Source organism: Triticum dicoccoides, chromosome 3B (assembly GCF_002162155.2).
Source record: "Triticum dicoccoides isolate Atlit2015 ecotype Zavitan chromosome 3B, WEW_v2.0, whole genome shotgun sequence".
Taxonomy (NCBI): Eukaryota; Viridiplantae; Streptophyta; class Magnoliopsida; order Poales; family Poaceae; genus Triticum; species Triticum dicoccoides.
Genome location: NC_041385.1, coordinates 439,850,423 through 439,864,012, shown reverse-complemented (window position 1 = coordinate 439,864,012; position 13,590 = coordinate 439,850,423).

The window sequence follows — 13,590 nt, the reverse complement described above, 5'->3', positions numbered from 1 at the left end:
AGCTATGTGTTTGATCTCTCTCTCTCGTGTTCCCTCTATGGCACGATCCTGATGGATCCCGAGCTTTGCTATTATAGTTGGATCTTATGATGTTTCTCCCCCTATACTCTCTTGTGATGAATTGAGTTTCCCCTTTGAAGTTATCTTATCGGATTGAGTCTTTTATGAGAACACTTGATGTATGTCTTGCCGTGCTTATCTGTGGTGACAATGGGATATCATGTGCCACTTGATGTATGTTTTGGTGACCAACTTGCGGGTTCCACCCATGAACCTATGCATAGGGGTTGGCACACATTCTTGACTCTCCGGTAGAAACTTTGGGGCACTCTTTGAAGTACTTTATGTTGGTTGAATAGATGAATCTGAGATTGTGTGATGCATATCGTATAATCATGCCCACGGATACTTGAGGTGACAATGGAGTATCTAGGTGACATTAGGGTTTTGGTTGATTTGTGTCTTAAGGTGTTATTATAGTATGAACTCTATGATGGATTGAGCGGAAAGAATAGCTTCATGTTATTTTACTACGAACTCTTGAATAGATAGAGCAGAAAGGATAACTTTGAGGTGGTTTCGTACCCTACCATAATCTCTATGTTTGTTCTCCGCTATTAGTGGCTTTGGAGTGACTCTTTGTTGCATGTTGAGGGCTTGTTATATGATCTATCTATGTTATTATTGTTGAGAGAACTTGCACTAGTGAAAGTATGAACCCTAGGCCTTATTTCCTATCATTGAAATACCGTTTACACTCACTTTTATCACTTTTTACCTTGCTGTTTTTATTATTTCAGATTACAAATACCTTTATCTACCATCTATTTTGCACTTGTATCACCATCTCTTCGCCGAACTAGTGCACCTATACAATCTACCATTGTATTGGGTGTGTTGGGGACACAAGAGACTCTTTGTTATTTGGTTGCAGGGTTGCTTGAGAGAGACCATCTTCATCCTACGCCTCCTATGGATTGATAAACCTTAGGTCATCCACTTGAGGGAAATTTGCTACTGTCCTACAAACCTGTGCACTTGCAGGCCCAACAACGTCTACCAGAAGAAGGTTTTGTAGTAGACATCAATGGGTTGGATGAGATTTACCATGTAATCGAGTTAGTTTTGTTAGGGTTTGATCCCTAGTATCCATTATGTTCTAAGATTGATGTTGCTATGACTTTGCCATGCTTAATGCTTGTCACTAGGTCCCGAGTGCCATGATTTCTGATATGAACCTACTATATTTTCATGAATATATGTGAGTTCTTGATCCTATCTTGCAAGTTATAGTCACCTACTACGTGTTATGATCCAGCAAACCCCGAAGTGACAATAGTCGGGACACTTCCCGGTGATGACCGTAGTTTGAGGAGTTCATGTATTCACTAAGTGCATATGCTTTGGTCCGATACTCTATTAAAAGGAGGCCTTAATATCCCTTAGTTTCCAACAGGACCTCGCTGCCATGGGAGGGTAGGACAAAAGATATCATGCAAGTTCTTTTCCATAAGCACGTATGACTATATTCGGAATACATGCCTACATTACATTGATGAACTAGAGCTAGTTCTGTGTCACCCTATGTTATAACTGTTGCATGATAAATTGCATCTGACATAATTATCCATCATTGATCCATTGCATACGAGCTCGTTTCATATTTATCTTTGCTTAGTTACTTCTCTGTTGCCACTGTTACAATTGCTACAAAACTGCTACTTTTACTTTTGCCACCGTTACCGTTACTTCCATACTACTTTGATACTAAATAATTTGCTGCAGTATTAAGTCTTTCAGGTGTGGTTGAATTGACAACTCGGCTGTTAATACTTGAGAATATTCTTTGTCTCCCTTTGTGTCAAATCAATAAATTTGGGTTGAATACTCTACCCTCAAAAACTGTTGCGATCCCCTATACTTGTGGGTTATCACAACCAAAGACACAAATTTGATTTTTCAACTAATTTATATGCACTGGAGCATGTGCATGTAGTTCAAATTTGAATTATGCACATAAATGCATAGAAAACTCAGTTAATATATAAAAATGTCCAAACGAACCCCAAAAATTCTGAAATTTTTAACACAACACTCCTGCTGTTCTATGTTGACACTAGAAAAAAAATTGAAAGCAAAAAGGGGCAACATATATTGTTTCGTCCAGAAAGGTGAAACATTCCCTACCGTAACCATGAGGCTTGTTCTAAGAAGCTCTGGTTTGTGAGAAGCTTATACCCCAACCTGCCCCAAATGGGACAATATTTTTACCATAGCATGTTGATGTCATTCCATGATAGCATGTCAAGTTTCATAAATTTCAGACGCGTTTTCGATTTACTAGAATTTAAAAACCGTGTATCTCAATGTTAGCGGCCAAGCGACAGTGGCAAGGTGTTTGGCATTCATTCCCATTTCTTGCATGGGACCTAAGCATGCAACCAAGGACACACATTTGAATTTTGAACCCATTTATATGCACTGGAGCATGTGCATGTAGTTCAAATAAGAATTATGCACATAAATGCATAGAAAACTCAGTTAATGTAAAAAAATGTCCAAGCAAACCCCAAAAAATCCCAAAAATTGATACAACACTCCTGTTGTTCTATGTTGACACTAGAAAAATTTTGAAAGCAAGAAGAGGCAACGGATATCATTTTGTCCACAAAGGTGGCACGTTCCCTACCGAAACCATCAGGCTTGTTGTGAGAAGCTTATACCCAAACCTGCTTCAAATGGGACAATATTTTTACCAGGGCATGTTGATGCCGTTCCATGATATCATGTCAAGTTTCATGCATTTCAGAGGAGTTTTTCATTTACTAGAATTTTAAAACCATGTATCTCAATGTTAGCGGCCGAGCGACAATGTCAAGGTGTTTGACATTCATTCTCATTTCTTGCATGTGACCTAAGAATGCAACTAAGGACACACATTTGATTTTCAACCTATTTTTATGCACTAGAGCATGTGCATGTAGTTCAAATTTAAATTATGCACATAAATGCCTAGAAAACTCAGTTAACATTTAAAAATGTCCAAATGAACCCCGAAAAATTCCAAAATTTAACACGACACTCCTGTTGTTCTATGTTGACACCAGAAAAAAATTGAAAGGAAGAAGAGGCGACGAATATTGTTTTGTCCACAAAAGTGACATGTTTCCCTAATGGAACCATGAGGCTTCTTGTGAGAAGCTCTAGTTTGTGAGAACTTATACCATAACCTGCCTCAAATGGGACAATATTTTTTACCCCAACATGTTGATGCCATTCCATGATAGCATGCCAAGGTTCATGAATTTCAGACGGGTTTTGGATTTACTAGAATTACAAAAGAAATTACCTCAATGTTTGCCGGAGAGCCACGGTGCCATGGTGTTTGAAATTCATCCCTATTTCTTGCACGGGACATAAGCATAAACCCATGGACACATATATGATTTTACAACACATGTTGGTGCACCGGAGCATGTGCATGTAGTTTAATTTTGAATTGTGCACCTGAAATGGCTAGAAAACGAATTTAATGTATAAAATGTCCAAATGAACCCTGAATAATTCCAAAAATTTTACGACACAAATATAGTTGCATGTCCACTGCAGATAAAATTTCTAGCAATTCGAACACCCTCCATTGTCGATGTGACCCCATTATGTAATTCATATCAAGACGAAAAATCAACTAGATCGCACACAGTTTATTATCACCAACCATGTGAGATGCAGTACAAAATATCTTGGAGCACCGTCGGAGTATAGTACGCCTATGGCTTATGTGAGATGGTGTGTCGGTTGCAGTCCAAAGTCGGCGTGTCAAGCACACTAGCTTGCTCCCCAAATATCATTTCACCATTCAATCATCGTTAGTGAAAGATGGGGACGTGGACCCACGTCACGAGGGCAACTTTGGCACCCACTCCCGCGAGTGCGCGGCCCCAACCGCCATGCTCATGCTAACAGGCTGCGTGAGCGCGTCTAGAATCAGTGACCGGGCAGCCAAGGCATCCCAAATGGCCGCTGTTGCTTCTGAGGTGGCGGCAGCAACATCTGCCTCAGGGATAACAACTAGCGAGAGTGGCACATCAGCTGTCCGTTCCGCAGTGGCAGCCTTAGCCTTGATGGAGGCCGCCCACGACCATGTCGAGGCCACCCACACCCAGCTCGTGGCGGTCACTGCAGAAATCAAACAAAGATTCTTCGACAACGGTCGGCAACCCACGACCGAAGAGTTGGCAATTGACGGGAGTGTTCGAGTAGCCATTCGTTCCTTCGCGGCATACCCTGCCATGACTGAGCCCGCCCAAGCCCAGATCATGGCCACCCATACCTAGCTCATGGTGGCCTTTTACAAATAGACGGCAGACGCGGATGGCGAGATGCTTGCCGATTATGGTGCGATTGATGCCATGGAGCCCCTTCCCCAGGAGATCGTCGGGCGCAAGCTGGAAATGGAGGAGGAGGCGGAGATCAACGAGCGCCAGCTGGAGTAGTACTCTTTGTTTAATTTAGAGCGTCGGTCTTTAATTTGTTTGGTTAATGTTTAGGTCAGCTAGTTATGTTTAATTGCTGAACTTGCTCGATTAAGAAGTGTGGGTGTGTTGTAGGCTCCTTTGTGTACCCATATTATGCAATAACGTGGATGACCACTGTAACCAGGGATATTCGGACCAAAATTTGCACATTCAAACTCATCACACACGGGGTAGGCTATATCAATCGTTTGTGATGTTCACATATCCTACATAGTGCTGAATAAGGGACCGTGTGTGATGACACTTTGCGCGCAAGTTTTTTCGCTGCACCGATCCAAAAAATTTGTCTTGCGCGGAAATATCTACCTCCCCGCCCCTCCCCCTTACCAAAAGCCACATTTCTCCTGTTTCCGCCTTCCTTTCCAAGTTGAAACCTTCACTTCTTGCTTGCACCGCCACCTCCTCGCCAGCGACCCTCCTTCATGCTGCTCAGCCTCGTTGATCCAGACAGGTAATCCACACCCGACCCCCATCCTCTTCCTCCTTCCACATCCCACATGCCCCGACTGCCGACGCGACACCTTCCACCCAAATCATCGACCCCTCCCCCAAATAAGCACCGCCCTAAGCCATGGTGCATGCAGTATAGCCAGGAGCTTAAGGAGCATTTGGAAGCGGAGAAGCAAATCGCGGCCGCACGCACGGACGAGGTCGCGATGGCTGCCATTCATGCTGACCAAGGATCTTGGAGGAGCAACTCGCCGTCAAAGCCATCATCGATGCCTCGCGCAACGGCGCCGCAATGTGGTTGGCTGCTTTAAATGATAGTTCGTGACGTTTTCTCGAGGCCACCAGCGGTGCCCTCAACGAAGACTACGAGGTGTTTTCTCAGCGTGCCCGTGCTTACCTCAATTCAAGAGCCAGCAGGTTGGTGATCGGAGTGGCTCAGGCAACTCACCACTACAATGAGGGCACCCACGATGTTGAGTCCTCGCCACTTCCATGTCCAAGGAGACAATCATCATCAATATCTCCGACAATGAGTAGCTTGTCTTATTAGATCACTATAAGGACCTATATTCAGTTTGCTAGCTACGCCGGTTAAGCATGCTCGATTTACCCATTGCATGTGCCGCTCCTGCCTTTCCTTAACAAACTCTAGTGAATTGTCCTGTCTACTTTTACCATGCAATCTGTTGCTCTAGTGTATACGTTCTATATGTCGTGCAATCTAGTGCTCATTTATTAGCTGTTTGGTTAATTAGTGGTCGTGTTCACACTACAAAAAAATACACTTCCGTGATGATACGTGTTTGTCACAGTAGGTCACGTTTTCTATCATGCATGTACATCAATGATGATTTTATGACAGAATCGAGATAGTCATACCTGTGCTGTCGTAGAAGTGTTCCATGACATTACCAAAATTATCATCATGGAAGTGTCCACTTCCATGACGATAAATCACGTGTCATAGAAGTGCTTTCGTCAAGGGTAATCGACACGTGGCATCCACCATAATGGGTCGCTGTTAAGCTATCGGGTTCCGGTTTGGATCCGATAACCCGGTAACAGCCCGGACCAATAGGGATTTTCCATGTGTAAAATTCTCAATGGCTAGAGAAACCACGTGTCAGCTCACCTTTGGGACAGATATCATCCACTCATTTGACCGAAGGAGCCTATGATACGTCGACACATGGCTTGACCCGACAGAGGCCCATTATGGTGAAAAGGCCGGCCCGTTTGACTTGGTCAAAGGGTAGAGGTCGGCCCACGGAAAGCTTGTTAATGACATGTTCACATATAGCCCATTTACTGCCCGCTAACTCACGGCCCGTTACGGCCTACCCGAATTAGGCCCAGTAGCATCATCTGGGCCGCCCAATATGATTCCATCCCGTGTAACTTCTGGCCCATTTATGGCCCATGATGTCTTTTGGCCCATAGGAGGCCCTTAGTAACTCTGGGTCAATTAAAGGCCCGAGATGAAACTACCCATAATGAACATTGTATTGCTTTATACCCATTAACGACCCATTATTCTGTCGGCCGTTTCAAGTTGTTGGAAATATGCCCTAGAGGCAATAATAAAATGATTATTATTATATTTCCTTGTTCATGATAATTGTCTATTATTCAAGCTATAATTGTGTTATCCGGAAATCGTAATACATGTGTGAATACATAGACCACAACATGTCCCTACTGAGCCTCTAGTTGACTAGCTCGTTGATCGACAGATAGACATGGTTTCCTGACTATGGACATTAGATGTCATTGATAACGGGATCACATCATTAGGAGAATGATGTGATGGACAAGACCCAATCCTAAGCATAGCACAAGATCGTGTAGTTCGTTTCCTAGAGCTTTTCTAATGTCAAGTATCATTTCCTTAGACCATGAGATCGTGTAACTCCCGGATACCGTAGGAGTGCTTTGGGTGTACCAAACGTCACAACGTAACTGGGTGGCTATAAAGGTATACTACAGGTATCTCCAAAAGTGTTTGTTGGGTTGACACGGATCAAGACTGGGATTTGTCACTCCGTATGACGGAGAGGTATCTCTGGGCCCACTCGGTAATGCATCATCATAATGAGCTCAATGTGACAAAGTGGTTGGTCACAGGATCATGCATTACATGACGAGTAAAGTGACTTGCCGGTAACGAGATTGAACGTGGTATTGGGATACCGACGATCGAATCTCGGGCAAGTAATGTACCGATTGACAAAGGGAATTGTATACGGGATTACTTGAATCCCCGACATCGTGGTTCATCCGATGAGATCATCTTGGAACATGTAGTAGCCAACATGGGTATCCAGATCCCGCTGTTGGTTATTGGCCGGAGAGCTGTCTCGGTCAGGTCTGCATGATTCCTGGACCCGTAGGGTCTACACACTTAAGGTTCCGTGATGCTAGGGTTATTAGGAAGACTTGTATGTGATTACCAAATATTGTTCGGAGTCCTGGATGAGATCCCGGACGTCACGACGAGTTCCGTAATGGTCCGGAGGTGAAGATTTATGTATGGGAAGTTGTAATACGGTCACCGGAAAGTTTCGGGGTCATACCGGTATTGTACCGGGGCCACCGGAAGGGTTCCGGGGGTCCACCGGGAGGGGCCACCTCTCTCGGAGGGCCTCATGGGCCGTGGAAGGAAGGGAACCAGCCCCTAGAGGGCTGGGCGCACCCCCCCTTGGGCCCATGTGCCTAGGGTTGGGGGGGAAACCCTAAGGGGGGTGTCGGTGTCAAAACCGGCTGATCTCGGGTAGGGGGTCCCGATCTGTGCGTCTTAGGCTGATGGTAACAAGAAGCAAGGGACACAATGTTTACCCAGGTTCGGGCCCTCTCGATGGAGGTAAAACCCTACTGCTTGCTTGATTAATATTGAAGATATGTGGAATACAAGAGTAGATCTACCACGAGATCGTAGAGGCTAAACCCTAAGAGCTAGCCTATGATGGTATGATTGTAATTGTGATCGGCCTTCTAAGGACCATCCTCTCCGGTTTATATAGACACCGGAGAGCTAGGGTTTACATGGAGTCGGTTACAAGAAAGGAAACATAATATCCGGATTGCTAAGCTTGTCTTCCATGCAAAGGAGAGTCCCATCCGGACACGAGCCGAAGTCTTGAGTCTTGTATCTTGACGCTTCTATAGTCCGGATAATGTATATAGTCCGGCTGTCCGGATACCCCCTTATCCAGGACTCCCTCAGTAGCCCCTAAACCAGGCTTCAATGACGATGAGTCCGGCGCGCAGTCTTGTCTTCGGCATTGCAAGGCAGGTTCCTCCTCCGAACACTCCAAGGTGATTATCGAACATGTAGGTCGTGTCCAAATCTGCAAGATGACCTTCACATACCCTTAGCATAAATCCGTCTTGCTGGCAATCTTCGCACGTCATGCCCTTTCATCGTGACCTGGTCCAACACGAACCAGCGTTTCCCGCTCCACCTCGACTCGCGTTGCGAGGCGGTTTTATCGGCACGTCCTATCAAAGCAGAGATCGTGTCCCTCTTAATACGGGATCTTTCATCAATATGGGCATATGTGACCCCACAGCGACTGTTGGTATAATTCCGTGTTTTTTAGATAAGTCTCAAGCGGCCACACTGAGGAATCTTGGTATTCATCCCTTTTGTAAAGGGGTCGAGGCCTACGCCTCGTCTTCACCTCTCCTGCTCCTTCTCACACCTCGAGCTCCATCGCCCAAAAACCTAAGCTCCAACCCCCCAGATCCTCCAGTATGTCCGGATCCGACACAGTTGGTCGGTGGGTGGCCTCCTCGATTCAGGAGGAGGATATTGCGAAGCTTAGGGAGGTCGGATACCTGACTGCTGACATCCAGCACAGGCTTCCTGCTCTGGGGCAAGTCATCCCCACGCCAGAGCCCAATGACAGCGTCGTGTTTACTCCTCACTTCCTCCGAGGCCTAGGCCTTTCCCTCGACCCCTTTGTGAGGGGGCTTATGTTCTACTATGGCTTGGATTTCCATGATCTGGCTCCAGACGCCATCCTCCATATCTCGTCTTTCATTATCGTGTGCGAGGCTTTTCTCCACGTCAACCCTCACTTTGGCTTATGGCTAAAGACCTTCAACATGAAGCCGAAGATGATCGAAGGGCGACATGAAGAGTGCGGAGGCGCCATAATAAGAGGGAATATCGATACCCCATGGCCAGAGGGTTCTTTTCCGGAAGTGTCCGATGTATGACAACAGAGATGGTTCTATGTCACTGCTCCCAGGGGCACAAAGTGGGTAGCTACCCCCGAGTTCCGCTCGGGCCCTCCATCATAGTTAGTGTCTTGGACCGACAAAGGACGGAATTATGGGCCTGCTGGCGATGTGCCAGAACCGCAGAACCGTATCCGGGAGCTTATTGAAAGGGACATAAATCTTGTTAGCATAATGCAGGTGATGATAGTCCGGCGGATGTTGCCATGCAAACGTCAACCTCTCCGGATGTGGGAGTTTAATCCGGAGGGTCCGCGGACTATTAAACACCTCTTCGGCCTGAAGCTCGAAGGAATGTGTAAATTATTCTTTGGACCAGAAGTAAAGTGTCCAGACACCACCGAGGATGCGGGCCTAAGCTGCAATCGCCTAGATGCCCAAGTAAGTAACCTTAAAGCCGGTAACTTCATTTATATTTATCATGATTATTATTCTAACACTCCCTCCGCGGCCAGGAATGGCTTGACAAGGCGAAGAGAATCAGGTGTCCGGCACCACTTCCTGAAGGCTCGCCTGGTCCCACCATTGCAAAGATGCTGGACCGGGCGCTGAGCAAAATCCCTTAAGAGAAGGACGAAGGAAAGGGCAGTGAAGCCGAACTTCACGGGCTACGCATCCAGACCGGGAAAATCGCCAACCCTCCTATGGAGGATAGTCGGGAAGGGAAGGTCAAAGCCTCTTCCCCACGCGGGAAGAAAAGGGCCGCTGAGGGAGTCCCGGATTAGGGGGTGTCCGGATGTCCGGACTATAACCTTTGGTCGGACTCCTGGACTATGAAGATACAAGATTGAAGACTTCGTCCCGTGTCCGGATTGGACATTCCTTGGCGTGGAAGGCAAGCTTGGCGATATGAATATGTATATCTCCTCCCATTGTAACCGACTCTGTGTAACCGTAGCCCTCCCCGGTGTCTATATAAACTGGAGGGTTTTAGTCCGTAGGACGAACAACAATCATACCATAGGCTAGTTTCTAGGGTTTAGCCTCTCTGATCTCGTGGTGGATCTACTCTTGTACTACCCATATCATCAATATTAATCAAGCATGAGTAGGGTTTTACCTCCATCGAGAGGGCCCGAACCTGGGTAAAAACATCGTGTCCCTTGTCTCTTGCTACCATCCGCCTAGACGCAGAGTTCAGGACCCCCTACCCGAGATCCGCCAGTTTTGACACCGACATTGGTGCTTTCATTGAGAGTTCCGCTCTGCCATCACCATCAGGAAGGATGCCTCATCCCGTCTTTAAAGACGGCATTGTTGCTAAAGGAGCTTTGGCTATCGGCCAAACTCTCCGACTAGGCGGTTTTCTTATGACCGCCTGTTCGGCCACCGCGCCGACGATGACTTCTCGGGTCATCGAAAGCAATCTCCACGTCAACTCGGAACTCGCCGAGAAGCTAGATCCGATGGATCTCTCTTCCTTAAACGAGCTCTTGGATCGCATCGCCACCCTGGGAGTCACTACAGACTACGATCAGATTGGCTTTAAACCCGATCTGAGAGAGATTAATTCTCCCCAGGTCACCCACCATGTTGCAGTGGTGGAGGAACAATGTGGCAAGCCTTCATCTATCTCAAGGACTAGTTATGTCCGGATTCCCGATCCCTCCAAGCCGGATACCTGCGGAGGGGAGGACGTCACTCAAGCCCTGAACCTAAAGTCAGGCAGCGGGCTAGATTCATTGGACGATATCCAAGAACACAAGCTTCCGAGTTCGGAAACTCCTTGGCCCCTGAGTCTCAGATTGGGCGAGGTTCCAGATTTAATTCCACCCGCCCACCCAAATATAAGGGATTTATCCCAAATTCGGCAAGAGCCCACAGAAACAGTACACCATTACTGGGCCAGATTCCTCCTGGTTATGAACAGGATAGAGGACTGCTGCGAGGAGGATGCAATTTCATTCTTCTGCAATAATTGCACGGATAAGGGAATCCTCTACGCCATAAGTCGCCGTGAAATTACACGCTTCACCGACTTGGCATCCATAGTACAAAATTACTGTGCGATGGAAAGCGCATGGAAAACCGAAATAAAATTTTGGGACAATCCGGCCCTGAATACAACCCCAGTCCAAAATAAAACAGCGCATTATCGCCAGGCACCTGGGCCAAACACCAAAAAGCAAAAACCCTCTATAGAGCATGGAACCGTACTGGAGGGATGGCTCAATGGACCCTGTAAAATTCATAGTACAGAGGGCGCCACACCAACTCATAGCCTTAGAGCATGTTGGATACTCCGGCAGGTGGCCAGAAGTGGCGAGGAGCTTCTAACTCCAGAATTCACAGAGCACCACCCCAGGGATACCAGTACGGTATTAACAGTCTTCGAGACTTTCACATCAAATAATATGCGGAAATGAATACTCCGCAGCCTTGCCGAAGTCTACCAAGTAGCAACAATAAACCCATGGAGTGACATGGCTATTACCTTTAATGCCAGTGATGAACCTAAATTCTGAACAGCCCGAGCACCAGCTGCATTGGTCCTCAGTCCAATAGTGGACGGCTTTCAACTTACCAAGGTACTCATGGACGGTGGCAGCGGGTTGAACCTCATTTATGAGGAAACCCTTCAAAAAATGGAAATAGACTGGAGCCGCATTGAGCGAAGCAACACAACCTTTAGAGGAATAATCCCCAGTCCAGAAGCGTGTTGTACAGGAAAAATCACACTAGATGTGGTGTTTGGCACGCCGGATAATTACAGATCCAAGGAGGTCACGTTTCAAGTGGCCCCGTTCAGCAGCGGATACCACGCTCTATTAGGGCGAGAGGCATTCACAATTTTTCAAGCAATACCCCATTACGGGTACATGAAGCTCAAAATGCCCAGACCCAACGGAATCATCACTCTTGCTAGTGACCCGGACACAGCACTCCGCGTCGAAAACAAGACAGACACAGTGGCCCTTGAGGCACTTTCCGAAGCCCTAGCGGCTGAAGAACTGACTGTGCTGCGCTCCACGGTGAACATGGATGACGTGATACTCGATAAAAGATCCAAGTCCACCTCCTTTAAACCGGCGGACGAAATAGTCAAATTCCAAGTCCACCCAACGGACCCTACAAAAACTGCCTCCATCGGGGCGCGATTAAACCCTGATGTAGACGCCGCACTACGAGAATTCCTACGCGAAAATTGGGACATTTTTTGCTTGGCACCCTTCACACATGCCAGGAATCCCACGCAGGCTGGCCGAGCACAGCCTAAACATCCTAAAAGGATTCAAGCCTGTCAAGCAGGCTCTTCTGCGTTTCTCCGAACCCAAGAGACAAGCCATGGGAGAGGAGCTAGCCAAACTACTGGAGGCCGAATTCATCAGAGACATAAAACATCCGGACTGGCTAGCAAACCTGGTGATGGTACCAAAGAAGGACAAATCCTGGCGCCTATGCGTCGATTTCAAGGACCTCAACAAGGCTTGCCCAAAGGATCCCTTCCCCCTCCCCCACATCGATCAAATTATCGATGCTACCGCAGGACACGATTCATTGTGTTTCCTCGACGCATACTCCGGCTACCATCAAATTAAGATGGTAGAGCCAGACCAAGCCGCAACGGCATTCATCACCCCATACGACCCATTCTTCTTCAACACAATGCCCTTTGGGCTCAAAAACGCCGGCGCAACATATCAGCGCATGATTCAGACATGTCTGGCAAACTAGATCGGCAAAACAGTGGAGGCATACGTAGATGACCTGGTCGTTAAAACCAAGCATGTCGAAACTCTAGTAGACGACTTGAGGCTCACATTCGATAACCTCCGGACATATGACATCAAGCTTAATCCAGAAAAATGCGTTTTCGGCGTACCAGCCGGAAAGCTCTTGGGCTTCATTGTACCCGGTAGAGGAATTGAAGCAAACCCAGCCAAGATCCGAGCTCTGTCACAATTGGACATTCCAAAAGACCTCAAACAAATACAAAAATTGACTGGATACGTGGCGGCTCTAAGCCGCTTTATCTCCCGCTTGGCAGAAAAGGCATTACCCCATTATCGCCTCCTCCGGCGCACCGAACACTTCGAGTGGACGGATGCCGCCACAGCCGGACTCGAAGAAATAAAAGCCGTATTAGCAACAAACCCGGTCCTGGCCGCGCCTAACATCGGCGAACCAATGCTATTATACATTGCAGCAACTCATCAAGTTGTAAGCGTAGTGCTCGTCGTTGAACGAGAAATGGACGGACACAAATTTCCCCTTTAAAAACCATTTTACTACGTGTCCACTGTCCTCACTCCATGCAAGTCATGGTACCCGCATTATCAAAAGATAGCGTACGTGGTGTTTATGGCATCCCGGAAGCTGCGACACTACTTTCAAGAGTGTTCAATAACAGTAGCCTCCG